General features: G+C 47.6%; 1 pseudogene; it reads left to right on the top strand.

The window, feature by feature from the left end:
* Window positions 1-24,652, top strand: part of LOC125947705 (uncharacterized) — a 56,876-nt pseudogene that overhangs the window by 2,603 nt on the left and 29,621 nt on the right.

The raw sequence follows: 24,652 nt of genomic DNA, 5'->3' as shown, positions 1-24,652 counted from the left end.
TTGGTTACACACCTTCGTTCGACGGAAACCCAAATTCAACTCTCGGAGGCAACGCCGGAGGCAGACAACCACCGACTGCACCTCTGGGAGGCGCGGCACAGCCTCGTCCGCAGATGGCGCCGCCAAAAACATAATAGAAAGCTTAAAATTCGCATTGCCGAGCTCACCCAGCGAGCGGCAGAGTACGCGGCCCAGCTCGCCGACTCGAACTGGGTGGACCGCTGTAACACGGCGGCCAGACAAATGTCTAGCCAGAGCACGTGGCGCCTCTTCCGCGCCCTAATAGACCCGACTCAAACACGCTCCGAGACACAAAAACATCTCCAACGAGCGATTCATAGCTTTGATGGAGATACCTCAAAATTAGTGTACAAATTACGCGACCAGTACCTTTGCACTCAACAGGACCCCCGAGGGCCCGCGTACTCGTATGCAGGTTCAGAGAATGCGGAGCTGGATCAGCCGTTCCAGCTGCATGACCTGAAGGCGGCCCTAGCTAAAATGAAACGAGGAACGGCACGGGGACGGGACAAGATAACCGTGAAACTGCTTGCCAATCTTCCCGACCCCACCTACGATACCCTCCTCGCTTTCATCAACTCGATCTGGCTTCGTGAGGCACCCCTCCCAATCGAATGGAAGACCGCTCTGGTAACTTTCATTCCACAAGCCGGCAAAGCCATAAACACAGACAACCTCCGCCCCATCTCCCTCACGTCTTGTGCGGGAAACCTGATAGAGACCATGGTGCGGGACAGGCTGTCTGGGTTTCTGGAAACCCAAAATGCATTCGCAGACACCATGTTTGGTTTCCGCCCGCACCGGTCCGCACAAGATGTTCTACATCAACTCGACCGAGAAATTCTCAACCTTGTCGAAAACCCCCTTAACGATAAGGCTATACTCGCCTTAGACTTGAAGGGGGCTTTCGACAATGTCACACACGAAATTATCCTGCAACATCTCTCCCAGACCAACTGTGGACAAAACACATTCCAGTATGTCAAGCAATTGCTCTCGGATCGACAATCTTTCATTCGAATACAAGACGAAGAACATGGCCCCTATCAACTGGGAACGAGAGGTACCCCACAGGGCGCTGGTCCTCTCGCCGTTACTTTTCAATCTGACCATGATGAAGCTTCCGGCTCAGCTGGCGAAGGTCGAAGGCGACCAGCACGCACTGTACGCCGACGACATAACCATCTGGGCCAAACGCGGATCGGTTGGAGACATTGAGGTAAACCTACAGCAAGCGGCGGACATCGTGGACGCCTACGCCCGCCGCTGTGGCCTTCAGTGCTCCCCATTCAAATCCGAATTTGTGCACATTCGCCCGTCGCCTAAGTGCACAACCAAAATGGAGCTATTCCTGGCCAGCGGCCCGATACCCGAACACGATGAGATTCGAGTGCGTGATCTCATTATACACAAACACAAACGAGTTGATACGACAACAGCCAAATTGCGTAAGGTGGGGGACCAGGTGGGCCGGATGGTCCGCCGGGTTTCCAACAAACGCGGGGGGTTACTGTGCAAAGACGCCTTGCGGCTGGCGCATGCATTCGTGACCAGTCGAGTCCTCTACTCGACTCCTTACCTCCACCTGCGCAAGTATGACGAGAACGCCCTCGAGGTGATTCTCAGGAAGATGTACAAGCGTGCCCTTGATCTCCCGATAACCACGTCCAACCACCTCCTCATGGGTCTGGGGATGGTAAACACTTTCGCGGAGCTCCAGGAGGCACACTTGACCAATCAATATACAAGACATTCAAAGGCGCCGTCGGGACGCCGCCTATTAGCCTGACTACACATCCAGCACCCAACACAGACGGAAGAGCGCGTACGCATCCCCGAAGTCTGGAGATACGCCCTGCATGTGCGGCCTCTTCCGGCCAACTTGACACGAGACGACCACAGTGGCAGGCGCCTTGCGCGGGCGGGGGCACTGGCCCGCTACTATGGGAACAAACACGGAATCTTCTACGTGGACGCCTCCGGTCCTCACCATGAGGGGTGGTACACGGCCACAGTCGTCCATGAAAACGTCGCGGTGAATGGCCTAACATTCAGAGCTCAAGACATAACATGCGGAGGAAGTCGCCATCACGCTAGCTGCCGCAGACCAGGACTCGCGCGTCATCATTACCGACTCGAGAAGGGCCTGCAGAAATATTGAACAAGGGTACATTCCTCTCATTGCGTCTCGCATCATTCAAAACAGTGACTACCTCGGGGCCCCCGGGTCTCGAACGATCGTATGAGCTCCTGCTCATATGGGCCTCGAAGGCAACGAAACGGCAGACGCCGCTGCCCGCGCGCTCACTCTCCGGGCAACGCCTTCAGACCCTTCCGAAATGGAACCCGAACCCAATCCGGCCCTAACTTTTCGAGAAATTACTCAACTATACCAATTCGGCCACGCAATTTGTCCTAAGCCCTGTAAGGGCCTTACAAAGGCAGAGGAACGTACACTCCTCCGCCTTTACACCAAAACACTGCTGTGCCCGGCAGTTTTAAAGCACTTTGATTCTGCCTGTACAGGAAAATGCCCGCACTATGCAGAGAAGTCTTCGGACATCTTCCACATGGTGTGGGCATGCCAATCAACCCCGAACCTCACCCCAAAACCAAGCCCCACCCGGGAGGACTGGGAGGCAGCCCTGCTCGGCTGCTCCGATCTGGCGAGTCAGAAGCCCTGGTCGACCGAGCACAAGCCGCGCCTGTAATGAGGAGCCCACCTAGTGAGTGTGAGAGGTGGCCCCCTCCTGGCCACCTCAAGCTTCCTCCGTGTACATTCAATAAAGTTTTTCAGACAGACAGCAAAATGGTGTAAACATAAATTGGCAATTGAAGTAAAGCACTGTTTTAAGAGCATACTGTGCGCAATCGGCCTCGGCGCCCGCAGCGAAAGTACGTTGAATGTGCCCCGGAGCGCGTCTCGGCCCCAATCCAGTTCGGTCGCAGCGCCCTCGCACAATTTTGGTTGGAGAAGAGCAATCGTATACTCTATGCGTGGCACTCGAAATTCCCCTGCAAGCGCCTTCACGTGTTACATAATCGAAATCGTGAATGGAATTATGGGAAGCAAATTCAAGGCAATCATTTACTTCCCATACAGGAACAGCAAAATTGCAGTGAGAGTAAGGCGTCAGTAGCAAGGACATTAAATAACGAATAGCCTTGGAAAGCGGGACGTGTGCTCTGTCGAAATGACTCAATCGTATTGCGCCTCGAGCTCTGCACCACTACAGCCAGCATTTGTGTTTTTAGCCATGACTTGTCAAACCGTTACAAGACCAGGATGAGCTCGACGCCCCCCCCCCCCCCCCCCCCTCTGTTTCCGGAGCCCCAGGTCGCCTCGTAGATGAGAAATATATTAGTATTCCCAGGAGAGCGCAGTTCACGTAGCAATCCTTGACGCTCAATGTTTTTTTCGGTCTCGGGCTTTGTTCGGGCCGGTTTCCAGCCGGGCTCGGGCCGGCCTGGGCCCGGGTCTCGCCACCCAACATTTGGTCGGACTTGGGCGGGAAGCCCAACGTAAAACCGGGCCCGGGGCGGGTCCCGGCTGAAAAATCAGCCCATGCAGTGCTCTAATGGGAAGGAAGGAGGGGAGGCAACGTTTAGCTGCGGCACCTAAATGCGTATCTTGCGACCACTCGAATGGGAACAGCGACTCTATTTCCCACGCGAAAGCAGGAAAGCAGGAAGGCAGCGCGTGAGAGAGGGGGCACGGCTTCTACTCTGCCAGCAACTGCGTAATTGTACTTTGTGCGGCTGACGGCTGTCGCGCGCACCGTATCTTGAAAGCGACCTACACACGGTCCTGACCTTTGTATGCACTTTGCTTTCGGCGCTTACTTTCCGTTGAAGCGACAGGCCGCTGCCGCGGGCGTGCTTGCTCACGCCAGCGTTTTGACAGTGCTTGTCTGCAGTCATCGAGTGTGATCTATTCATGTTTGCTTGTGCGCGCTGACACCATGCATGTTAATTCAGATAGTAAGCTAATGTGTCTAAGTTTATGCAGCCGATAAAACTACTATCCTTACTCCGTATACTCTAATAGCAACTTTGCGATCGCAAGTGATGCTTCGCCTCTCGGGCGAAACTGCGACTTCTTTGACCAATCAGCGACTGTGCCATTGTAGTGCCTGCTTCTTAGGCAAAACCTTCTTGTGGGTATGCAAATGATCATCATCATTACGCCTCGCGATATTCTCAACTTGCGATTTGTACCGCGTGCTTCTTGAACCATCTTCCGTTGTGGTTTCGCGACAGATTACGGAAATGACAATAATATTAAACACGGGGACACGCTTCTTCGTCGAACCACCTTTGTAAGCATGTGCCATAGTATGGAAGTTATAATCATCCACCCGCCACAATCACCTGAAAAAGATCGTTGGCGTATATAGTCATGACATGTACCACCCGCTTCTTGGTCGATCGCCTGTTTTGGACATCAAACCATCATCATATTCAACACGTGGTGGACCTTCTGTATGAGCGAGTAGGTGCTGCAGCGAGGTGAGCATACTTGCGATTGTGGTCTAATCGTTACAGAGTCGGGATGGTGCGCTGGAAGGTCCAAGTTTGATTCCCGCCTTTGGACGCGCTTGTTTATTTTTTTTAAGAGTGAGGAGGACGACAACGTGACTGACTTACCAACCCAAGCATAACCAGGCACTGGTTCATAAGGTACGAAAAGCATTTCTTTTTCAAAATTTAGCTTTCTGCAGCTATCGTATTTTTTACTTCACCTATTAAGATACATCTATTACATAAATTTTGTTCTTACCGTTGAGCGAACAGGAAAAGACACAGCAGCAAGGGTAGCAGGGCACTATAGAAACGATACATTCCAGAGGCTTATAATGCAGACGTCTTGAGTTTCTGGCAGAGATACATAAGCAAAATTATGCGAGAGAATTAATCGACTGAAACATGTGATAGATCCGAGATAGTGGCCTAAATGGCTTCTAATGGCAAGAACTTGGACAACGTAGGGGTTTCTTGGACACTAGGTAACCAGCGCTCCTAGTGAAAGCCCGCCAATTTGAATCGGACGAATGACCTTTCTTGTAATAAATAGTAAACAGGATAGCGCACCTTTTGAAATCACGAAATGATGATTAAACCTTCAGCTCACGTAAGAAATGTCGCATTACTACCGTCACAGCCTCCAGTTTTATTTTGACAGCTCGTAATTTTTAGGCCATAGTGCACAAACATAGTTCGATTAGCGAACATTAGCACAACTCTTTTAGGCCATGAAGATCGAGTTCATCTGTATAAAAAAACATAAAATGTTAGAATAAATAACATCTAATTTGTAAAGTGCATAATGTACTAGCAATTCGTTTGCTGATGATTATGTATGGTGTTTTATGGCGCAAGGGCCAGTAATGGCCAAAGAGCGCCATGCCAGTGTTTGTGAGTGTGCAGTCGAGCAATGAATTCTGAGAAGTAGATCAAACGTGGCTGTAAAGGGGCCTAAAATAATCGCTGTAAAGTGCGTAAAATATACATGTACTAAAACTATGGCAATGACTAATTATGCGTACTATGAAATGAGGAATGCATTGACAAAGAAGAATAATATATTTAAAATATTTAAGATACATGCAGTAATTGACAAGAAGCACTACTACCTAAACAAAGCCCTTGAACCACAAGGGCCTGGAGGCATGTGCTATAAAAAACTATCACAGCAACATCCTCTGGAGAGAGGATGCGCTACGAACTTATTGGGCTAATAACATGTAGCACAACATCATTCAAAAAATCGAGGACTGCTTTGGCATTAAAAAGCGGTTCTTCACCAATAAACATCCTGGGATGCAGAGCGATATTGTAGCGGTATGCTACAGGAAAATGTTTCCTTCTCTCGGCTTCGGCTTCCCGACACTCCACGAGGACATGGAGGACGGTCAGCCTCTCACCACATCTACCACAGGTTGGTGGTTCATCACCAATAAGCAAAAACTTGTGGGTGCCATATGTATGTCCTATTCTTAGACGGCAGAACAGGACATCAATTCGTCGTGTTATTGTTATAGGGGGCCAGTAACCTAACTGTGGCTTAATCAAATGAAGCTTATTACTTGTTTCTGTGTCCCACAAGCGTTGCCAGTGGCTTCGCAGTTTCTTTCGCAAGAAAGGTTTCGAATCTGTTGCAGAAACAGCAGCTGTAGAGTTAATAGCGGGTGATGTCACTGATGTGGCCATTTGGTTGGCATGAACATTGCCCTCGATGCCTCTATGCCCAGGCACCCAGCATATAATGACATGCTGGTTAGTTGCGTAAGCTCTACAAAGAACAGAATAGAGCTCAATCAGCACAGGATTTCTTAGTTTGCAGAGTGACATCAAGGCTTTCACGACACTTTGAGAGTCTGTATATACAGGGTGTTTCAGCGAACACTTTCAAAATTTATTTAAGGTTGCCTGTGGCAGATAGCCCAATTCTAGCTAATGCGCTGGTCAACTCAAAGAGGCGGAAATTAGTTGCACAAAATTTGAAATGCATAATCGAGTAATTAACAGAAATTCACTAATTATGTTTTTAACTAATTACCTGATGACCCATATTGCAATTTACAAATTGTAGCCGTGGAGTTCACAAGGCGGATCCACTTGGAACGAATTCTCGGGATGACGCCAGTTTCGAGATATTAATTCCCGAACTATGCGGAGAAATGCATTGGCGTTCCAGTTAATTTGGTTCTTCGATGCATAAAGCGACGTTTTGTTCAGAACTTAACTGGCGTTATGCCTCTCTTGTTTGTGTGGAGTACGCAAGTGCTCTATTGGGCGTTTACTTTAAAACCGTTCTCATCTGCCCATTTGGACAATTTGTTTATTACAAGCTGCACTTGTCGTTCGCAGATGGCAATATTGCATAACTTGAAGGCAATTTGCACATCGTCGACATAAACGGAATAAAACATTGTCCGTGGAATGGCTGTGTGCAGGGAATTCATTTTTACAATAAATAGTGTGCAACTAAGCGCGCCTCCCTGTGGCACACCTGTCTCTTGGGTAAATGACTTAGACAAAGCGTTACCTACTCTTACGCGGAATGCGCGATTAGATAGTTAACTTTCGATTACGTTTAACATGTTGCCACGGACACCCATCGCAGAAAGATCTCGAAGAATGCCGTAGCGCCATGTTGTATCGTAAGCTTTCTCTAGGTCAAGAAACACTGAAAGACAGAGCTGTTTATGTATAAATGCATCCCTGATACAAGACTCAATGCGAACAAGGTGGTCTGTTGTGGACATACCTTCCCTGAAACCACATTGGAAGGGGTCTAGTAGTTTGTTATTTTCATGGAAACAGATTAGGCGCCTGTTGATCATTTTTTCAAACAGTTTGCACAGACAGCTTGTCAGCGCTATTGGCCTATAGCTGCTGGCTAGGGACGGGTCTTTGCCTTGTTTAAGCACGGGGATGACTATAGCCTCCTTCCACGAGGACGGGATATACCCAGCCGCCCACATGGCATTAAAAAGAGACAGGAGTGTTTTCAGCGCTTCAGGATGCAGGTACTTAATCATTTCATACATGACGCGATCGCCACCTGGCGCCGAGTTGTTGCAGCAAGTAAGAGAAGCTTTAAGTTAAACTAGGCTGAATGGGCAGTTGTAATCTTCATTTTGTGAACATTTTCGATCAAGGGGCTTTCGCTCTGCGTGTTCTTTGAACCTGAGAAATGTTTGTGCGTAATGGCACGCACTGGATACATGTACAAAATGTTCGCCCAGACAACCTGCCGGGTCTTCCAGGCTCTCACCATGGGTACTGACTAAGGGTAATGGGTGTACCTCCCGGCCTTTTAATTTATTAAGTCGATTCCAGACTTTTGTCTCATCTGTGTAAGAATTTATATCGGAGATGTACTTCTCCCAACTCTCTCTTTTAGCACGTCGACGCGTTCTTCTACCCTGGGATTTTATTTGTTTGAAACTAATCAAGTTTTCGGCAGTTGGAGAGTCTCGAAGTCGTCCCCAAGCTTTGTTTTGATTTTTCCGTGCTTGTTTACATTCTTCATTCCACCACGGGATGCGACGTTTATTCGTAAGTCCGTTAGTTTGACGGATGCATTTCGTGGCAGCGTCAATTATAAAGCTGTTATATACGCCACAGTGTCTTCTATATTAAATGAGGCAATATCATCCGTGCTTAAATATGTAATTTCTTGGAAACGTTCCCATTTAGCTGTGCCAGCCTTCCCTCGGGAAGTGTGTGGTGAGCATATGTCTTGTTTTGTTAAGTTTGGGAAGTGGTCGCTGCCAAAAGGGTTCTTGAGAACGGACCACTCCAGGTACGGCATTAGTGTACTCGACGTGATAGGATAGGATAGGAATAAACTTTATTTGTCCAGCGGTTAAGGCTGTTGGTGCCCGGGGCTAGGCTGCCAGGGGTCCATCGCCGGAGAAAAATCTTTCGAGATCCTCGGCAATGGCCCTGGCCCGCTGGACGGCCCACTCCTGGTCCTCGGGTGCCTCGCTGAGGAGGGCGGCTTGCCATCTCTCAGCGAGGCGCCCCGCTTCAGAGGGTCCTGCTGTTATCTTCCCCCTTCCTCTTGGTCCTTCTTCTTCAGGGCGTTGACATTCCCAAAGTATATGGGCCATATCAGCCCATTCGTGCTCGCACCGTCGACGTGATACATAAATCTATAGAGAAGTATGTGTTGTGCGCCACGCTGTATAGTGCGTTGGCTCTTTCTTATTAAGTATACATGCTCCTGAGGAAAAAAGAAAGTTTTCGATCAGGCGACCTTTCGAATCGCAACGAGAGTCTCCCCACAATGAGTTATGTGCATTTAAATCTCCGACAACTATGTATGGAGCCGGAAGTGCATCTATGTAGTTTTGAAATTCGGTTTTATTAAGTTGATAACTGGGAGGGATGTATATAGAACTGATAGTGACTAGCTTTCCAAACAGCACCGCTTGGACAGCAACTGCCTCTAGGGGCGTACGAAGTTTTATTTCCCGACAGGCAACACCTCTGTCGACTACGATAGCCACACCACCGGATGACGCAACAGTGCAACAGTGTCATCGCGGTCTTTGCGAAAAGTAGCATATTGTCTAAGGAAATTTGTTTGTGTATGTTTGAGGTGTGTTTCTTGAACACACAGCACCTTAGGATTAAACTTGCGTAGGATTTCTTTGACATCATCGAGGTTGTGTAGGAGTCCTGTGACGTTCCATTGTATTATTCGTGTATTCATGTTGAAAGTGTTTTTTGTGCTGTGTCTTTGAAAGAAACTAACTTAACTTACAGAGCCCTTGTCGGGCCCTGTGATGCGGGCTTTTTCTTTTTTGGAGCGATCGCAGGATTCTCGCCGCTCATGAGGCGCTTGCGGCGCCGTCTGGCCGGTTGTCGTGTCCATCTCCTCTTGCGAGGCACTGGACACGCGCTCTTGGTGTGACGGGAAGGCCTCGTCTGACGGGAAGGCCTTGCCGAGCGGTTGGTGTGACGGGAAGGCCTCGTCTCGAGGGACGAGGCCCTGGAGCCCACCAGCCCGGAGGTCGATAGCGCCTTGTGAGTTGGCGGAGCAGCGCTAGCTACAGCCACCGAGGGGGCGGATGGCGTCACTGCCGTCTCACTGTGTGTGGGCCGTACAGCCGCCGGAAGGCGTTGCGACGCTGCCCCCTGACGCGCCACTTCGGCAAAGCTGCTCTTCGGCAGGTGTGACACCCGCCTGCGTGCCTCCTTGAATGAAATATTTTATTTTACTTTGATTTTCACAATTTCTTTCTCTTTTTTCCAATACGGGCACGACCGAGAGTATGCGGCATGTTTGCCATCACAGTTGACACAGTGTGGAGTGTTTTGGCATGTTTCAGTGGAATGTTCGTTGTCAATGCACTTGGCGCAAGTCGGCTGGCCTCGACAGTTCTGCGAACTGTGACCAAACCTTTGGCACTTGAAGCATCTGAGAGGATTTGGCACATATGGTCTAACTCGAATCTTAAGGTACCCGGTCTCGATGGACTCGGGCAGAACACTTGAGTCGAAAGTAAGTACTAGGTGTTTGGTCTGAATTTCTTTACCATCTCGCCTCATCTTAATTCGTTTGACACTGATGACGTTCTGATCACTCCAGCCCTCCAGGAGTTCAGCTTCAGATAGCTCCAACAAATCAGCATCGGATACGACGCCGCGGGTGGTATTCATGGTACGGTGCGGGGTTGCTGTTACTGGAACATCCCCAAAGGACACTAGATTGGGCAGTTTTTCATGTTGTTTGTGATCACGGAGCTCGAGTAGCAGATCACCACTGGCCATTTTCGATGCTTTGTATCCCGGACCGAAAACTTCGGTTAGAGATTTCGAGACGAGGAAGGGTGAGATTATTCTCACTGTCTTTTCAAGTTTCTCAGAGTGGATGACCTGAAAACGTGGAAAGTTCTTTGTTCGGTTGCCATAAAATTGAAAAATATCTTCGGTGCGCCCTCGTTTGTGAGAGCGATCAGGGAGTCGGGGGAATGACGAAAGAGCCATAAAGGTAACAATGATTTCGGTAACTATGCCCGCCGCCCACCACCGAGCCCAACAAGGGGACACTACGAGACCTGAAGGAGACGCAGACGCCAGCTGTACATAGCTACTATAACCTAAAATAATAGACCCAAGGCTGGATAAAGGCTAAACTACACCAGGTTAACCCTTGCTGCCTGGAAAATTGGAAGTAAAACGAAGTGAAGGGAAGACGGAGAGATGGAAAGTGAGAGAGAAAGACGAAGGTTGGAGGGAGAGAGAGACAGGAAAAGGTAACTACCGATTTCCCCCGGGTGGGTCACTCCGGGGTGCCGTCTACGTGAAGCCGAGGCCAAAGAGGTGTGTTGCCTCCGCCGAGGGGCCATAAAGGTCCGAACACCCGGCATTGGCTCAACCCCCAGGATCATCTTTTCCCCGGACACGGCTAAGCCACGTACGGTTAAACGCGATAAGGGTCCGACCCTCATGTGCTCGGGTCCGTGGTGTCGCAACACACCAAACGCCTGCTTACGCAGACGCCCCTGCGGGGAATTCGTTTGGTGAACTATCCAGAAGGGGAAAAGTGGCTCCGGAAGTCAAAAGTCTTACTATGGGCTATGCACTTGGTTTCCTTCGTTTAAATGAGAATTTCGAGGTAGCAAAACCAGTGTAAGATTTGTGATACTTTGCGCCTTACATAGTTAAACACCATCAAAATATAGTCATAGACTTTGTTTTCATTTTCAGGTGATAAACTGCGCATGTGAAAACATTTGAACGAAAACTGGTGATTGCGTAGAAATACACCTAGTATTGAAAACTGAGCCTTTTCATTTTATAGCTGTCACTTGACAACCCGGAAACTGCTTCAAATTTGGGTTTTTGTTTACCGACAGTTCGAGTAAGTTCCTTAACTAGTTGCCACTCGCACATTTGTTTTTCTGTAGAAGGGCTTCAATAACGCAGCAGGATGTTATGGGAACGTAACTTTCCCAAAGGACATAATGCAAGGGTGCCCGTGCAAGTACGTAATCACATTCGTGTAATTGCGTAAAATGCACTCGCAATATCAGAGATTTCCGCAGCTCGAATAAAGTAGTCGCATATAGAAAGATGTGCCATTGTTTATTTTTTATGCTTCTAGGCAAAATAGCGGATTTAATAATAGCGATGTATACACGATGGCTATATAATGCTTTACAGTAACAAATTCTGAAATATTTCTCAACAAGTAAGTTTTATTTGCAATATGAAGGTGCACTTTTTAAGTTTAAAACCCAACGGCCAGTTGCACATTTGTTTTTCTGTGGAAATGCTTGAAAAACGCAGTAGTTTGGAGGACGGTAATAATATTTATTTTTTCTAATTTATTTAGTATTTATTTTTAGCAAATACCTACAGCGCCTGAGTTGGGCATTATCGTACAGGGGTTCATTACAAACATCAATTGGGGTACTGCACTAACCGCACTCTCAACAGTTGACACTTTTCTTCCGTTTTCACTGTATTCGTTGATTGTATTCCCAATATCCCAAGTCATGTGACGCGGGAAATGTGCCCAGTGCGCTGCTTGAAAGCGCATAGGCGTCGAAACAAAAGTCAAACGCACGCAAATGTAGTGCAAATATCAAATAAAAACATTGGCCGCATATATGCTTGCTTTGCTGCAAATGACGTCGAAAGACGATAGTTTTCTGCCACCCCTGATACGTAACACCCTATCTTCCCCCCCGTCCCACCCCTCATGCTCTTCACCTCCCCTCGTAATGCGAAGACGTGGGTTCGTTCCCCACCTGCGGACAGTTGTTTTTTCATCAATTTTTTCCCCGTTAATTTATCATTTCTTTAATTCAATTAGAAAAGTACAAATAATTTCCCCTATGTTGTCCTTGGTGTCAATTTTTATTGGCTTCTCATGATATATATATATATATATATATATATATATATGTAGGTTCAGGACGCATCGTGTTTTTTTTTCGTACGTGGGTCCTCAACCTACAAGTTCCTGTATATATATATATATATATATATACATATATATATATATATAGATACAAGTTCCTGTATATATATATATATATATATATATATATATATACAGGAACTTGTAGGTTGAGGACCCACGTACGAAAAAAAAACACGATGCGTCCTGAACCTACACGTTTCTGTTCAACTACCGGATCCGGGCATAACCTCACTTATTATATATATATATATATATATATATATATATAGTAGTAACTGGATTTTTCAATGGGCCAAGCGTATTTAGGAAAATCAGAAGCACAACTTCGCGGTTATCTTAGGTTTATTATTTTCCCAACAGTTTCGGTCGGTGGACCGGTCGGTCCACCGACCGAAACTGTTGGGAAAATAATAAACCTAAGATAACCGCGAAGTTGTGCTTCTGATTTTCCTATATATATATATATATATATATATATATATATATATATGGGGTCATATGGACCTCAGGAAAGGTAGACGATGCGTGGGCGTGCAGTTCCTCACGGATGATGGAGCGAATTAGAGCACGTAGTTCGCTGTCGTTGGATGCCTTGAAATCAGATGCGTCAGGGTGTAAGCGAAGCATATTAAGCTCATCGAGGCGCTGACACGTACTGATAATGTTAGCGATGGTAGTGGGGTTCAGCACTACAAGAGCATTGAATGCCAGAGTCCCAATACCCTTGAGCAGGTGGCGTACACGGTCACTCTCTGGCATCGAGGTGTTCACGCGGCGGCAGAGGGTGAGCACGTCCTCGGTGTACGACTGAGTGTACGACTCGCCCGAGCGCTGGACACGCTCAGCAAGCTTATTCCTGGCGATATCTGAGCGGACAGAAGAGTTCGCGAAAATCTGGCGTAGGTGGTGTTTAAAGGTGCTCCAATTGACGAAACCGAGCTCATGGTTATAAAACCAAGTTCTTGCGACGCCGGTGAGGCAGAAGGCGACGTGCCTAAGTTTTTCAGATTCGTTCCAGTGGTTAAAGTCACTCACGCGCTCGTATAGCTCCAACCAGTCTTCAACGTCTTCACCGGGAAGTCCAGCAAACACCGGTGGATCCTTGTGAGGGGTGGTGACCGTCCAAGCAGGGGTTCCCGCCGGAGCAGGCAAGGTGGATGTCGCGGTAGTGGCCTGGTGGTGCAGTTGGTAGAGGCGGCCACCCGAGCGGAGCTCCAGGGATGTAGCGTAGGTGAAGCTGGAGAGAGACCGACAGCGAGAGGACGAAGGAACCGGACAGCACACTCCACCAGTTGTGAGACGAGGTTTAGGCAGTCAGACTCTCATTTAATCTCTTGAGTGAGATCCCCACTAACGGTGATGGTGAGAATGTACAGATGAGAATAGGAAGCGTATGAATAATGCTCACTATATATATATATATATATATATATATATATATATATATATATATGCCTGATAGTAAACGAAGACCAGCCGTTTGCCTTCAATTGCTCACCTGCGTTTTTGTTTACGCCACCAAATTTTCCGATCAACGAGAGGTATACAGTTTCCCTGTAAAAAACTTGGAGGACGCTTAAGCTTCACTTTTAAGAGCGGAACGCGATAGCATTCAAAGTTCCCTGACTGCTTCTAACGCTTCCCGACAACTGCAGCTTAAGCAACCGTAACAGTTGCCGGAATAGACTGGCGGCGAACGCTATGCACGAAGGCGAGCTTTCTGGTAGAAACGCAGTCTCTTGCGTGGGGCGAGCCGCGCCAAAAAATTGCATAACTTTCTGGTTTCCATTTTTGTTTCTTACTTTTAATATTTCAGTCTGAGAAGATTTAACATCAAAGGTATGCGCTGTGGGTGTTTTGTTTCATGACATTTGTTTGTGGGTTGTTATTCCCCAAATTCCGAGGAATAGCTGTGCCAAGAATGTAAGACAAGGTATGAGCAACATTAATTATACAGTGGTGTGGCAGTATAACTCGCATATACCGCATGTCATATAAGAAGGCGGGGCATATACATGTACCTAAATATATTCGGGTGGCGGTCAGACCTGCGACGCGGCAGAGGGTGCTAAGAATCTCTGGGTCCGGACAGGCCGCCAATGGAAACAGAACCCGGCAACGTTGAGCACGTGCACCATATCGAGTGAGGCTAGCTTAGCAGGGCTATTTGAAGAATTATCAGGTATTGTCTGGGATATTATTGGCCTTAGTGAGGTGAGAAGAACTGGTGAGGCTTATAAAGTGCTGAGTAACAGCCACGTTCTCTGCTACAGAGGTCTTCCAGATAGAAGCGCATTCGGAGTGGGACTTCTAGTCCGTAAGGATATAGCAGGCAACATTGATGAATTCTACTGTATTAATGAGATGGTAGCAGTTGTCGTAATAAAGCTGAATAGGAAGTATAGAATGAGGGTTGTACAACCCTACGCCCTAACCTCCAGTCACGATGACGAATAAATGGAACAGTTTTATAAAGATGTTGAATGAGCAATTAGAAAGGTGCAAACTCAGTATTCTGTAGTCATGGGCAACTTCCATGCAAAAGTGGGGAAAAAGCAGGCTCGCGAGCAAGCAATTGGCAACTACGGCATCTATGGCATAGAATGCTGGGAAAAGGCCATTGCATACAAGCAGCGAGAAGGATCGGTTATCGACTATCTTTACGAGAAACGTTTGCTTCTGCAATGCGCCGGCCCTGACCTGCGGGAATCATAAATCGTGCCACTGGTTATTCTGGGCATGACAAAGGATTATCCGCGTCTAATCATGATGAGACAACCTAGCACATTGTATGAACTCCTACAGTCACTGAAAGACGTTCCCGACAACCTTTTACTAACCAACGACCAAGAGAGCAACATCAGTAGCCGAAGCTCTGCCATCGGATCCCCGGAAGACCGTGTTCCTATGGCGAAAGCAGTATAGTGAATTATGCTTAAATTGAGTCAGCCAAAGAGAGGAACCCACACCCGAAACAACTAAAAGAGCTGGTAAGCCCCGATTTTTTCTAATTTTGGAGACACCGAAAGAAAGCGTCTACTTGGTGAAGTCTGCGGCAGGCCTACTGTACGCGCAGATGAGCGTCAATGGAAACATTATTGAAGTATTAATTGACACTGGAGCATCAGTTAGCGCAGTTAATTCGCTATTGATTGCGCAAGATGAAATATTCAGTGGAATAGTTGTAAAGTACACAGTTACGATGGGAGTGCTCGAGTGCTAAACAAGTGGGCACGCGTGTGTGTGGAGTTTAACACAAGCAAAACAACTGTAGAAGCACTGCTTGTTCATGACGCCGCATTTAATTTTATACTGGCACGCGATGCCATGAAGAAATTAAAGATAAACATCTCATGGCGCGATGAAGTCGTTGTTGACATTCCGGTTCAGACATCCCAGTTGAATGTGTGTGCAGGCTCTGAAACACGTCTCAAAGTGGCCAGAGAGAGTTCGCATGTACCGACACATTTCCCGGAGCTCACATGCATCGAAGTTTACTCTCCTGCAGCAAAAGTGAAGGTCCCATCAAGTTCAGTGACACAACAGATGTTAAAAGAAAGCCTTATGGGATGTCCTATGAAGAAAAGAAATGGCGAAAAGAAGAGTTACAAGGCTTGCTAGATGCTCAAATTATTCGACCATCAACATCTAACTTTGCATCTCCGATTACAATTGTGCCCAAAGATGATGACACTTTCAGGATGTGCACTGATTACAGACTTGTAAAGCGTCAGACTGATTCATTCCCATACCTGATGCCAAGGATCGACGATATTATTGACGAGACAGGCGGATGTACATGGCTTTCCCGCATCGACCTTTGCAAAGGATATGGGCAGATACCGCTACGAGAAGACTACAAACCATTCACGGCGTTTGTTACTCCTTTCAACATTTTTTAATGCAACCGACTGCCTTTTGGTTGGGACAATTCTGGCGCATGGTTTCAGAAGATCAGGAACAGCGTACTTAACCAATTTACCGGAATCTTCTGCAACGTGTATGTGCATGCCATAACCATTTATTCGAAGACTCGTGACGACCACTGCTCGCACCTATCACGGGTACTAAAAGCACTCAGCAAAGCTGGGCTAAAGACTAACTTTAACCCCCTCAGGTACATAAGCCAATCGGCCGCGAAATTATCGATGCATTGCATTTTTTGCTTTATTTTGGCCTTTCAAACAACATTGAAACACTTTTCAAAAGTATATTTCTGATAGCTTATAAGTTACACTATGGTACATATGTGTCCCTATGTACCTTAAGGGAACCGAGAAATTACGTGGGCTTCTTAGCTGCTTCCACCGTAAGACTGCATCAAGCAATTGCTTGCGGTAGGAAAGCACAAGTGAAATTGCAAATGCTGCAGCAGGGAAATGTGGGGATTTCAAGCGTTCAGTTGGAGCAATCCGGGCACCTTTTTCGAGCGGGAGATTCTGTATTTTAGTGTGCAGGAGTGTCTTGCCTTGCACACATTTTTATGCGCTTGCATATTTTCTCAAGACTTGTGCTTCGATCTCGGCTCAAAAAATTTCACAAAGAATCCATGCGACTGATTGGCAGAAATGCAGGGAGGTCAGAGCGGGCATAGTGGTCTCGTCATCGCCTACATAATGTACGCGATGTTTGCTTCAATTTCCCGGAATTTCTAGAACACTCGGAGGTAGTATGTAATTTTTGACTTACGGTCAACATCGTAGGTTACCTTCTTTGAGCTGGCAGGACGTGATTGGCTCATCAAAAGTATAACTAGAAAGGACTTTATTTCTTCTGCCGTTCGCATTTTTCTCAGTATAACGAGTGCTTTCTTTCACAAGCATTTTTTACGAAGATCTACAACTTCAAAACAGAAAATATTTTAGTTTTATAAGATCCGCTGGTTCCTTGCATGGTTGAATACACTTCATTTCCCATTGTTTCACGCCGGAATCAGCTGTGACTCGCAGTTTTGCACGTCCTCTTCTATTTAATGACCTTTTTACGGAACACGAAATTTTGGGAGCAGTAACTGACCTTCCCTTATTCGCTTTATCGGTGGCTGTGAATGTTATGGCTTTCTTCGGTGTTTTGCGTTTATGCTGCACTAACGTTGTCAACATATTCTTCGTTGTGCTGTAAAACAGACTCATCATCGTTGTCATGAAACAAAATCTTAAAGAATGTTTTCTTCCGATATTAGGAATTTCCATCGTTTTTTTCTGCCATAATTCCGGAAAATAGAAGCTTCTATCTAAATAAACCAGGCTATACGTAAAGGCACAACGTATACAAGTTTATTCATTTCAAGCAGCTATTGGAACATGGAAGTGCTGCCCTCAAGGTAACGCCGACAAATGGCATCCAGAATTCCGTCACGGTACACTGGGACACATATGTCCCAACACCTCTTTGTCGCTAAAAAAAAGTGCTTTTTACTCGCTTAAAATCAAAAAGGTTGGTTTGTTACAAACCCTTGATAACGACACTTTATATTCCACATGTTCTATTCCTTTATTGGTGAGAAAAATCTACAAAACATGTACTTAATACGACGGCGGTGAAGCGCACCTTTAAGGTGCGACTTCACCCAAGCCTCGTCAGTGTTTTGTCATGGATTTGTCAACCGAAATTATATATTTCGTTAATGGAATCTGTTTAGTTTGGTAAATTGCCCTCAGCAGGTTTGTAGGGGTAAAAACGTATTTATCGAGACATGGTTAAAATTTGGGGACACATATTTCTCGCGTACCTTAAGGGGTTAAGAAGAGCGAATTCTTTAAGAACAGTGTTGTCTTCCTAGGTAGAACATTTGACGGACAAAAAAAAGCACGAAAGAAGAGTCCGTCTAATGCATCTTCCAGCTGACAAAACCGCACGATTTGCATGTTCCTGGGTCTCGCTGGACATTTTACGGCTTTTATAAAAGACTACACCCTGAAGACCAAATGCCTAACGTTGCTGACACAAAAAGATACTCCATTTGTGTGGACTAATGAATGCGAAGAGAAGTATCAGAAGCTTGTAAAGATTATATCATCTGACCCTGTGCTGACAGTACTGGATTTCTCGAAGCCGTTCGAGCTAAACACCGACGCTTCCCATTATGGTACTGGCGCTGTACTATACCAGCGGGACGAGAGTGAGCATCCGAAGAGACAGCTCAAAGTGATCATCTATTATTCATGCGCATTCACCAAGGCAGAAGTTAACTACCGAACGACGGAAAAAGAATAATTGGCAGTCGTAATGGCCTTCCATTTTTTTCAGGACGTACCTGGAAGTCAAACACTTCAGCCTATTCACCGACAACGAAGCACTGACATACATTCTTAATCTCTCGCAACCTAAGGGAAGATTGGCCAGGTGGGTGAGCGAAGTACAACAGTCAGCCTTCGATGCCGCCCTCAGGCCAGGAGAAAAATTTACAGATGCAGACGCCTTGTCAAGACTGCTAATTAGGAACCAAGATAACGACAAGTATGTCATCCAAGTGTTGTGGGACGGCACGGAAGAGATGACTCTCAAAAATGGTAGGCTACACGTGCCTACAACGAGTGTAGGAAAAATTTTAAGCCTGTGTCATGATTCTCCGGAATCCGGTGGCCATGACGGATTTTGGAGGACCTCCTGGAATATTAAACAAATATTTTACTGGAAGACGATGAAACAAGATATTTCAGAATATGTGAAGCAGTGCCATCAATTCCAGCTCTGCTAAGCGAAGTTCAGGCCCCATGGAAGCGCAATGATTATCCAAAAACATTCAGAAAAGCCAATCGAGACTACACACCTTGACTTCGCGGAGCTCAGAAAAAAGGCGGAGGGAGTACGAACTACGCAAGCTTTTTTACTGGCGACTGATGAGCGCACACGCATGGTGGCATGTGACACAAAAGAGCGCGTAATCCAAGCGCGCGCCGCGTGTCACGCAAGCCAGCGAAAGAACACGCCGGCCCCGCGGCAACTTCAACAGAGGGGGAGAGCTCAGACGCCTCAAACAACAACGCGAACGGCGCCTGGACGTCTATAGAAGAGCCTCGACGAAGCGATGTTAACCGGATGGAGAGAGAGAGAGAGCACACGCGCGCGCCGAGACACCTTCTCACCCGGCGAGTCCAAACAGATAACTACAGCGTGAGCGCGCGCCAACAGCATGAGTCATCATCAACCCCCCCCCCCCCCCCCCTCAACACTCTAACAGCGGCGGTCGAAGGTGCGAGAAAAAGAGTAGAAGCTTCCCAAGCTTTGGCCATGCTACGAGATCACGACTCCGCTAAGCAGGGGCGGATCCAGGTTTTTTCTGAGGGGGGGGGGGGGGGTCAGCTTCGGTCAATGATGATGATGCTGCTGCTGCTGATGATGATAGTAGCCTTTATCATTTACCGAAATTCACCGTTTCTGCTCACGATAAACCCGCGTTTTATACGGCTAGAGCAACACCTGTAGCCCGCCGTGGTGGCTCATGTCAGCTCAGGCGTTGCGCTGCTGAGCACGAGATCGCGCGATCGAATCCCTGCCGCGGCGGCCGCATTTCGATGGAGGCGAAATGCAAAAACGCCCGTGTGCTTGCGTTGTAGTGCACGTTAAAGAACCGCAGGTGGTCAAAATTAATCCGGAGTCTTCCACTACGGCGTGCCTCATAATCAGAACTGGTTTTGGCACGTAAAACCCCAGAAAGAGGAAGAAGCCCTATAGCGAAGCCAGCTATCGGTTTCTCCGAGCTTATAGGAAAAGGACGTTACCCAATACAGCCATGTGCTTGGCGGCTGTGCCTGATAATACAGCTTGTTCAAAACTAAGATTTATGGTTTTCTTAAAATTAGGCACTGGGAGGCACGCGAAGACCACCTGTGCAAATAAGTTATGTGGCCAGGGGGGCACAAAGTGAGGTGATAATTACGCTGTGAGCAGCCCAATTAACTAAAATTGAACAATTATTGTTTGTCGACTGCAGTAAGTGGGTATGTTTGTATTAAAAACTTAGAGGCAGTCGTGTGTCAGTATCAGTCAGAAGAATTATTCTAGCGTGTTCGTGCTCCGAGATATCTGACTCCAAATTTCAATTGTACTGCGCACAGTTATCGACTCGACGCGAGAGCGGTTTAGGCTTTGCGTTGCTGCGGAAGGGAGGCATTTTGAACATTTTTAGGGCATTGACATCTTGATGGGTGAAGTGTTGTCATGACATTTGTGCATGACAACACCAAAGTTAAAGCGGCAGTATGAAATATTCGTTAGCATAGTTAAAAAGGTTTCTGCTGTTGATGGTGCAGTTGTTGCTTTTGATTTCAATAAAAAGGTCACAGTTTCGCCCAAAGGGCGAAGCAATGAATGCGATAGCAACACAGTAATGTCATACGATGTAAGGTGAGCGGCTCTGGTAGCAATATAAATTGTAGTAATCATGAGCTGATTAAGTAAGCAGGTGTGCTGCGGCGTAAGTAGAGCGACATGAAGAGAGACTCGATGACCACGAGAAGGCGCGTGTGAAACGGTGGTGTTGATGAGAAGCGCTTCCCGTGGGCAACGCGTGCGAAGGGACACACCTGTAGCGCTGCACTGCCGATCCGGGCAGCATTGCATGTGTAGCGTGCGTTGGAAAATGTGGCCCGACTATTACTAACTGAATGAACAAGCATGGTGTGAGCGCGCACAAACAAACATGAAGAGACCACACTGAATGACTGCAGACAACGACTGTCAAAACGCTGGCAGCAAGCGCATATATACGCCGCAGCGGCGAAGGTACGTGCGGTCTATCGCTTCAACGGAAACTGAGCGGCGAATGTACGGCGCATAAAGGCCAGAGCCGTGGGGAGATAAGAGACGGTGCGGGTGAGACGAAGCGCAGTTGTTGGCAGTGTAGAAGTGCGCCCCCCAGCTCCCTCCGGCGCTGGCTTCCCGCTTCCTTGCTTGCGCGTGGGAGAGATAAGAGACTGTGCGGACGAGCGACGAGCGCGGTTGTTGGCAGAGAAGTGCCCCCCCCCCCCCTCCCCCTGCTCCCTCCGGCGCTGGCTTTCCGCTTCCTTGCCTGCGCGTGGGAGATTAAGTGCGTTCGCTCTCCGTGGTAGCGCGCGTCCCCGCACGCTTCCGCTGGGGCATACGGCGCGCGGTGAAGATTTTATCTATACGGAACCTCACGGCGACGACGACGGCGACGACGACGCCGACGGCAGAAATCCGGTTGAAGTGTCCATATAATTGCTATCGCAATAAAAAACTTACAATACTTGGAAATCAGCAGTCACTTTATTTGCGTAGCCCAAACAAGGACCATGCCCACGCGCGCGCACTGCCCTCCGGCTTCTCCGCTCGCGCCATTATCTCGGCATGGCAGCTGCCGCCATCTTTACAGGCTGCGCGGTCGCGTGTTACGACAGCGGTTACGAGTTCTTCGATTTTTTTTTATTTCGCGAGACGTGAGGGGAAGGGGGGCAGTTATTATTTTTGCCAATGCCTCCGCCGCGTTGTCAGACTAAACGCCGCACCCAACAGCCGCGTCACATCAGGGAGGAGCTTTGCGCCGATCCTCACTTTCTTGCATGCTTAATCATGTGAACGACAATTAAAATTTGGAGTTGTATATCTCGGAGCATAGACATGCTAGAAGAATTCTTCCAAGTGAAACTGTGTAGAAACACGACTGCATCTAACTTTTGAATACAAACATACACACTTACTGCAGTCAATAAAAAGTTAATTATTCAATTTTAGTTAATTCGGCTGCTGACAGCTATAATTATCTCACTTTGTGTCCCCCTGGCCACACAACTTATTTGCGCAGGTGGTCTACACGTGCCTCCCAGTGCCTAATTTTAAGAAAACCATAAAGCTTAATTTTCAACACCCGGTATATCCAGCCTGTTTTGTTTCTTAAAGTAAAATTTGGGATGATATGTCGCAGGTTCGTTATAAATGCTAAGCACGGGTCCATCTTTGGAGTTCTGTTGGGACACCTTGATTTCCTTAAGAAGATTCTTTGTGTTACGCTGAGACACCTTCGTTTGCTTTGGAGGACTAACTTCCTAATTCTCAAACAGCCCTCGACCCGAAGCTCTTCCTCCACACCACCTTGTTGAGCACAGCGCCGCCTCTCGAGTGATAAAGACGTGACAATTCTCAAGAATTCCCATGAATGATCATGAAGCTCAGTGATCACTTCTTTGGAGGGATGGCGGTGCTATCTTTCCTCTTGAGTCGAGGTGTTGTGTTGACTAGAGGAACGTTCTTGAATACGGGCGTAACGCTCCGCTCCAACGCGGCAACCACTACGCTTGTTGTTTACGATATGCGAACAACCGCGTATGAAGACTCACGACGCCACCTACAATAAGAACGATGTGGCGTAGTAGCCGAGAGCGCGAGCCAGCGTCTTCATGTTTTGTTTCCCACGCGACGTCATCCTTTTACACAAGGCGCATATCTGCTCCCGTTTCTCTAACCACGCGACGCCATCCTAGGCCCGTGCGCTGGCGTTGGCCGCTGACGTCACGCTCCCCCACATCCAGCCGCTGCTCGAGGCTTCACCCCGCTCCGCGAGAACGCCCACTCAGATAAACGGATCCGGCGGCTTTGAGCTTCCTATGCTTAATGTACGACAATAAAACTGCGAAGTTACAATGAAAAACTTGTAGCGTACGAACGGTACTGTGCTCGTACTGGATATTGTCAACGTGTAACTGTGATCACAATGAGTGCTACAGTTTAAAAAAAAAGTTGCCTATGCGTAGTTCTTAGTTTTGCTCTTAGTTGTTATTATTTATATATGAACACTTCAGCGAGAGATCTCTTTCATTAAGCAGGTTGGTCGCAGGACCGATGACAGCAAATGAGGCAACCGATGACACCCCAATGCGGAACTAAGTTGATCAAGCGCGAAAGCGTTCGCGCGGACATCGGCGTGCTTAGCAAAAGGGACGTCCCCTCGTTCATTCGACGCCACCGACGGGACGAGTAAGGCACGGCCGGCGCCAGGAGGTCCAAGGTGTTCATGAGAAAAAATAACTACGGCAGCTTCGCGACACCACACGCCTACGGAGTACAACTAAGCTTGTGAGCGAGCTAACTTTACTTCTACATGGCTATTACCACTGGTACTCACGAAAAATAATTTTGAAGAATGCTGGTGGCCATATTTTTTGTGACAGGGCCATACCCCTATCAGCGAGGGGGCGATACAGAAATCTGAGGGGGGGGGCGGGGGTCAGGACATCCGGACACCCCCCCTGGATCCGCGCCTGCCGCTAAGAATGTTCGAGAACGCCTGTGGAAGCTATATAACCGCCGTACGAGCATCGTTTAGTGGAATTCAGGAGTTCAGTCCGCACCGGTGAAGTGATGTAACGTGAAGACCGAGCGTCTGCGGAAGAAGGGGATTCCCCGGCAAGCTAGTCGACGAGTTCATCGAGCGTCTGCATTTCCGGAAGAAGTTCCTTCATCGAGATTTGCCCCGAGCCACGCCGAGATCGTCTGACAAGACCAGCACGGTGAATACGATTGGACACTTAGTGTTCCTATTTATTTTGTACTTTACGTGTTGGACTCTTAGTGCTTGTCGTGAATTATTTTCTTGTGTTTGTTAATACCCATCTGATTTGTATTGTGTTGTGTCTAGCCTAAGTGTGCAAGTGTGTGTGTAACTGCCTTGTGTGAATATAATAACCTTGTAACTAATGTAATATAATAACCTATAGTAACTGCCTTGTGTGAATATATAATAACCGGCGTTCGCTGGCGCACCAGAGGGCCCACTATTAATTGTCCTTGCTTTCGTGGGATTATTTTCGGAAGCTGATAAGTCGGCTTTGGAATTTGGTCCGGCGTCTGCGCCTCGTTCACCGGGGTCTGTGACAATATTTCTGAGCCCGGAAAAAAAGATTCCAACAGCGTTATCTCGCTGCTTAACCGAGACATGTTCAAACACGCCAAAGTAATCATACCTGACAATGGTGCCAGCTTTTATAAGAGATCGCTTGAGACATTGGACTGACGAGAGGAACATAGAGCTTCGTTTCGCTGCACCATACCATCCAGAAGCGAATGGACTCGCCGACAGAGCGATACGAGATGTCAAACCGTTCACTGCGATCTACCCGGGATTTCCAGGTGATTGGAAATGTACCCTTGAAGCTGCTGTCAACCACCACAATCGCTCACACACGGCTGGATTGGGGTGCACACCGTACTTCGCGTACCCTGGCA

This window comes from Dermacentor silvarum, chromosome 8, assembly GCF_013339745.2.
Source record: "Dermacentor silvarum isolate Dsil-2018 chromosome 8, BIME_Dsil_1.4, whole genome shotgun sequence".
In the NCBI taxonomy this organism is placed as follows: domain Eukaryota; kingdom Metazoa; phylum Arthropoda; class Arachnida; order Ixodida; family Ixodidae; genus Dermacentor; species Dermacentor silvarum.
This window is presented reverse-complemented; position numbering and strand designations above follow the sequence as displayed.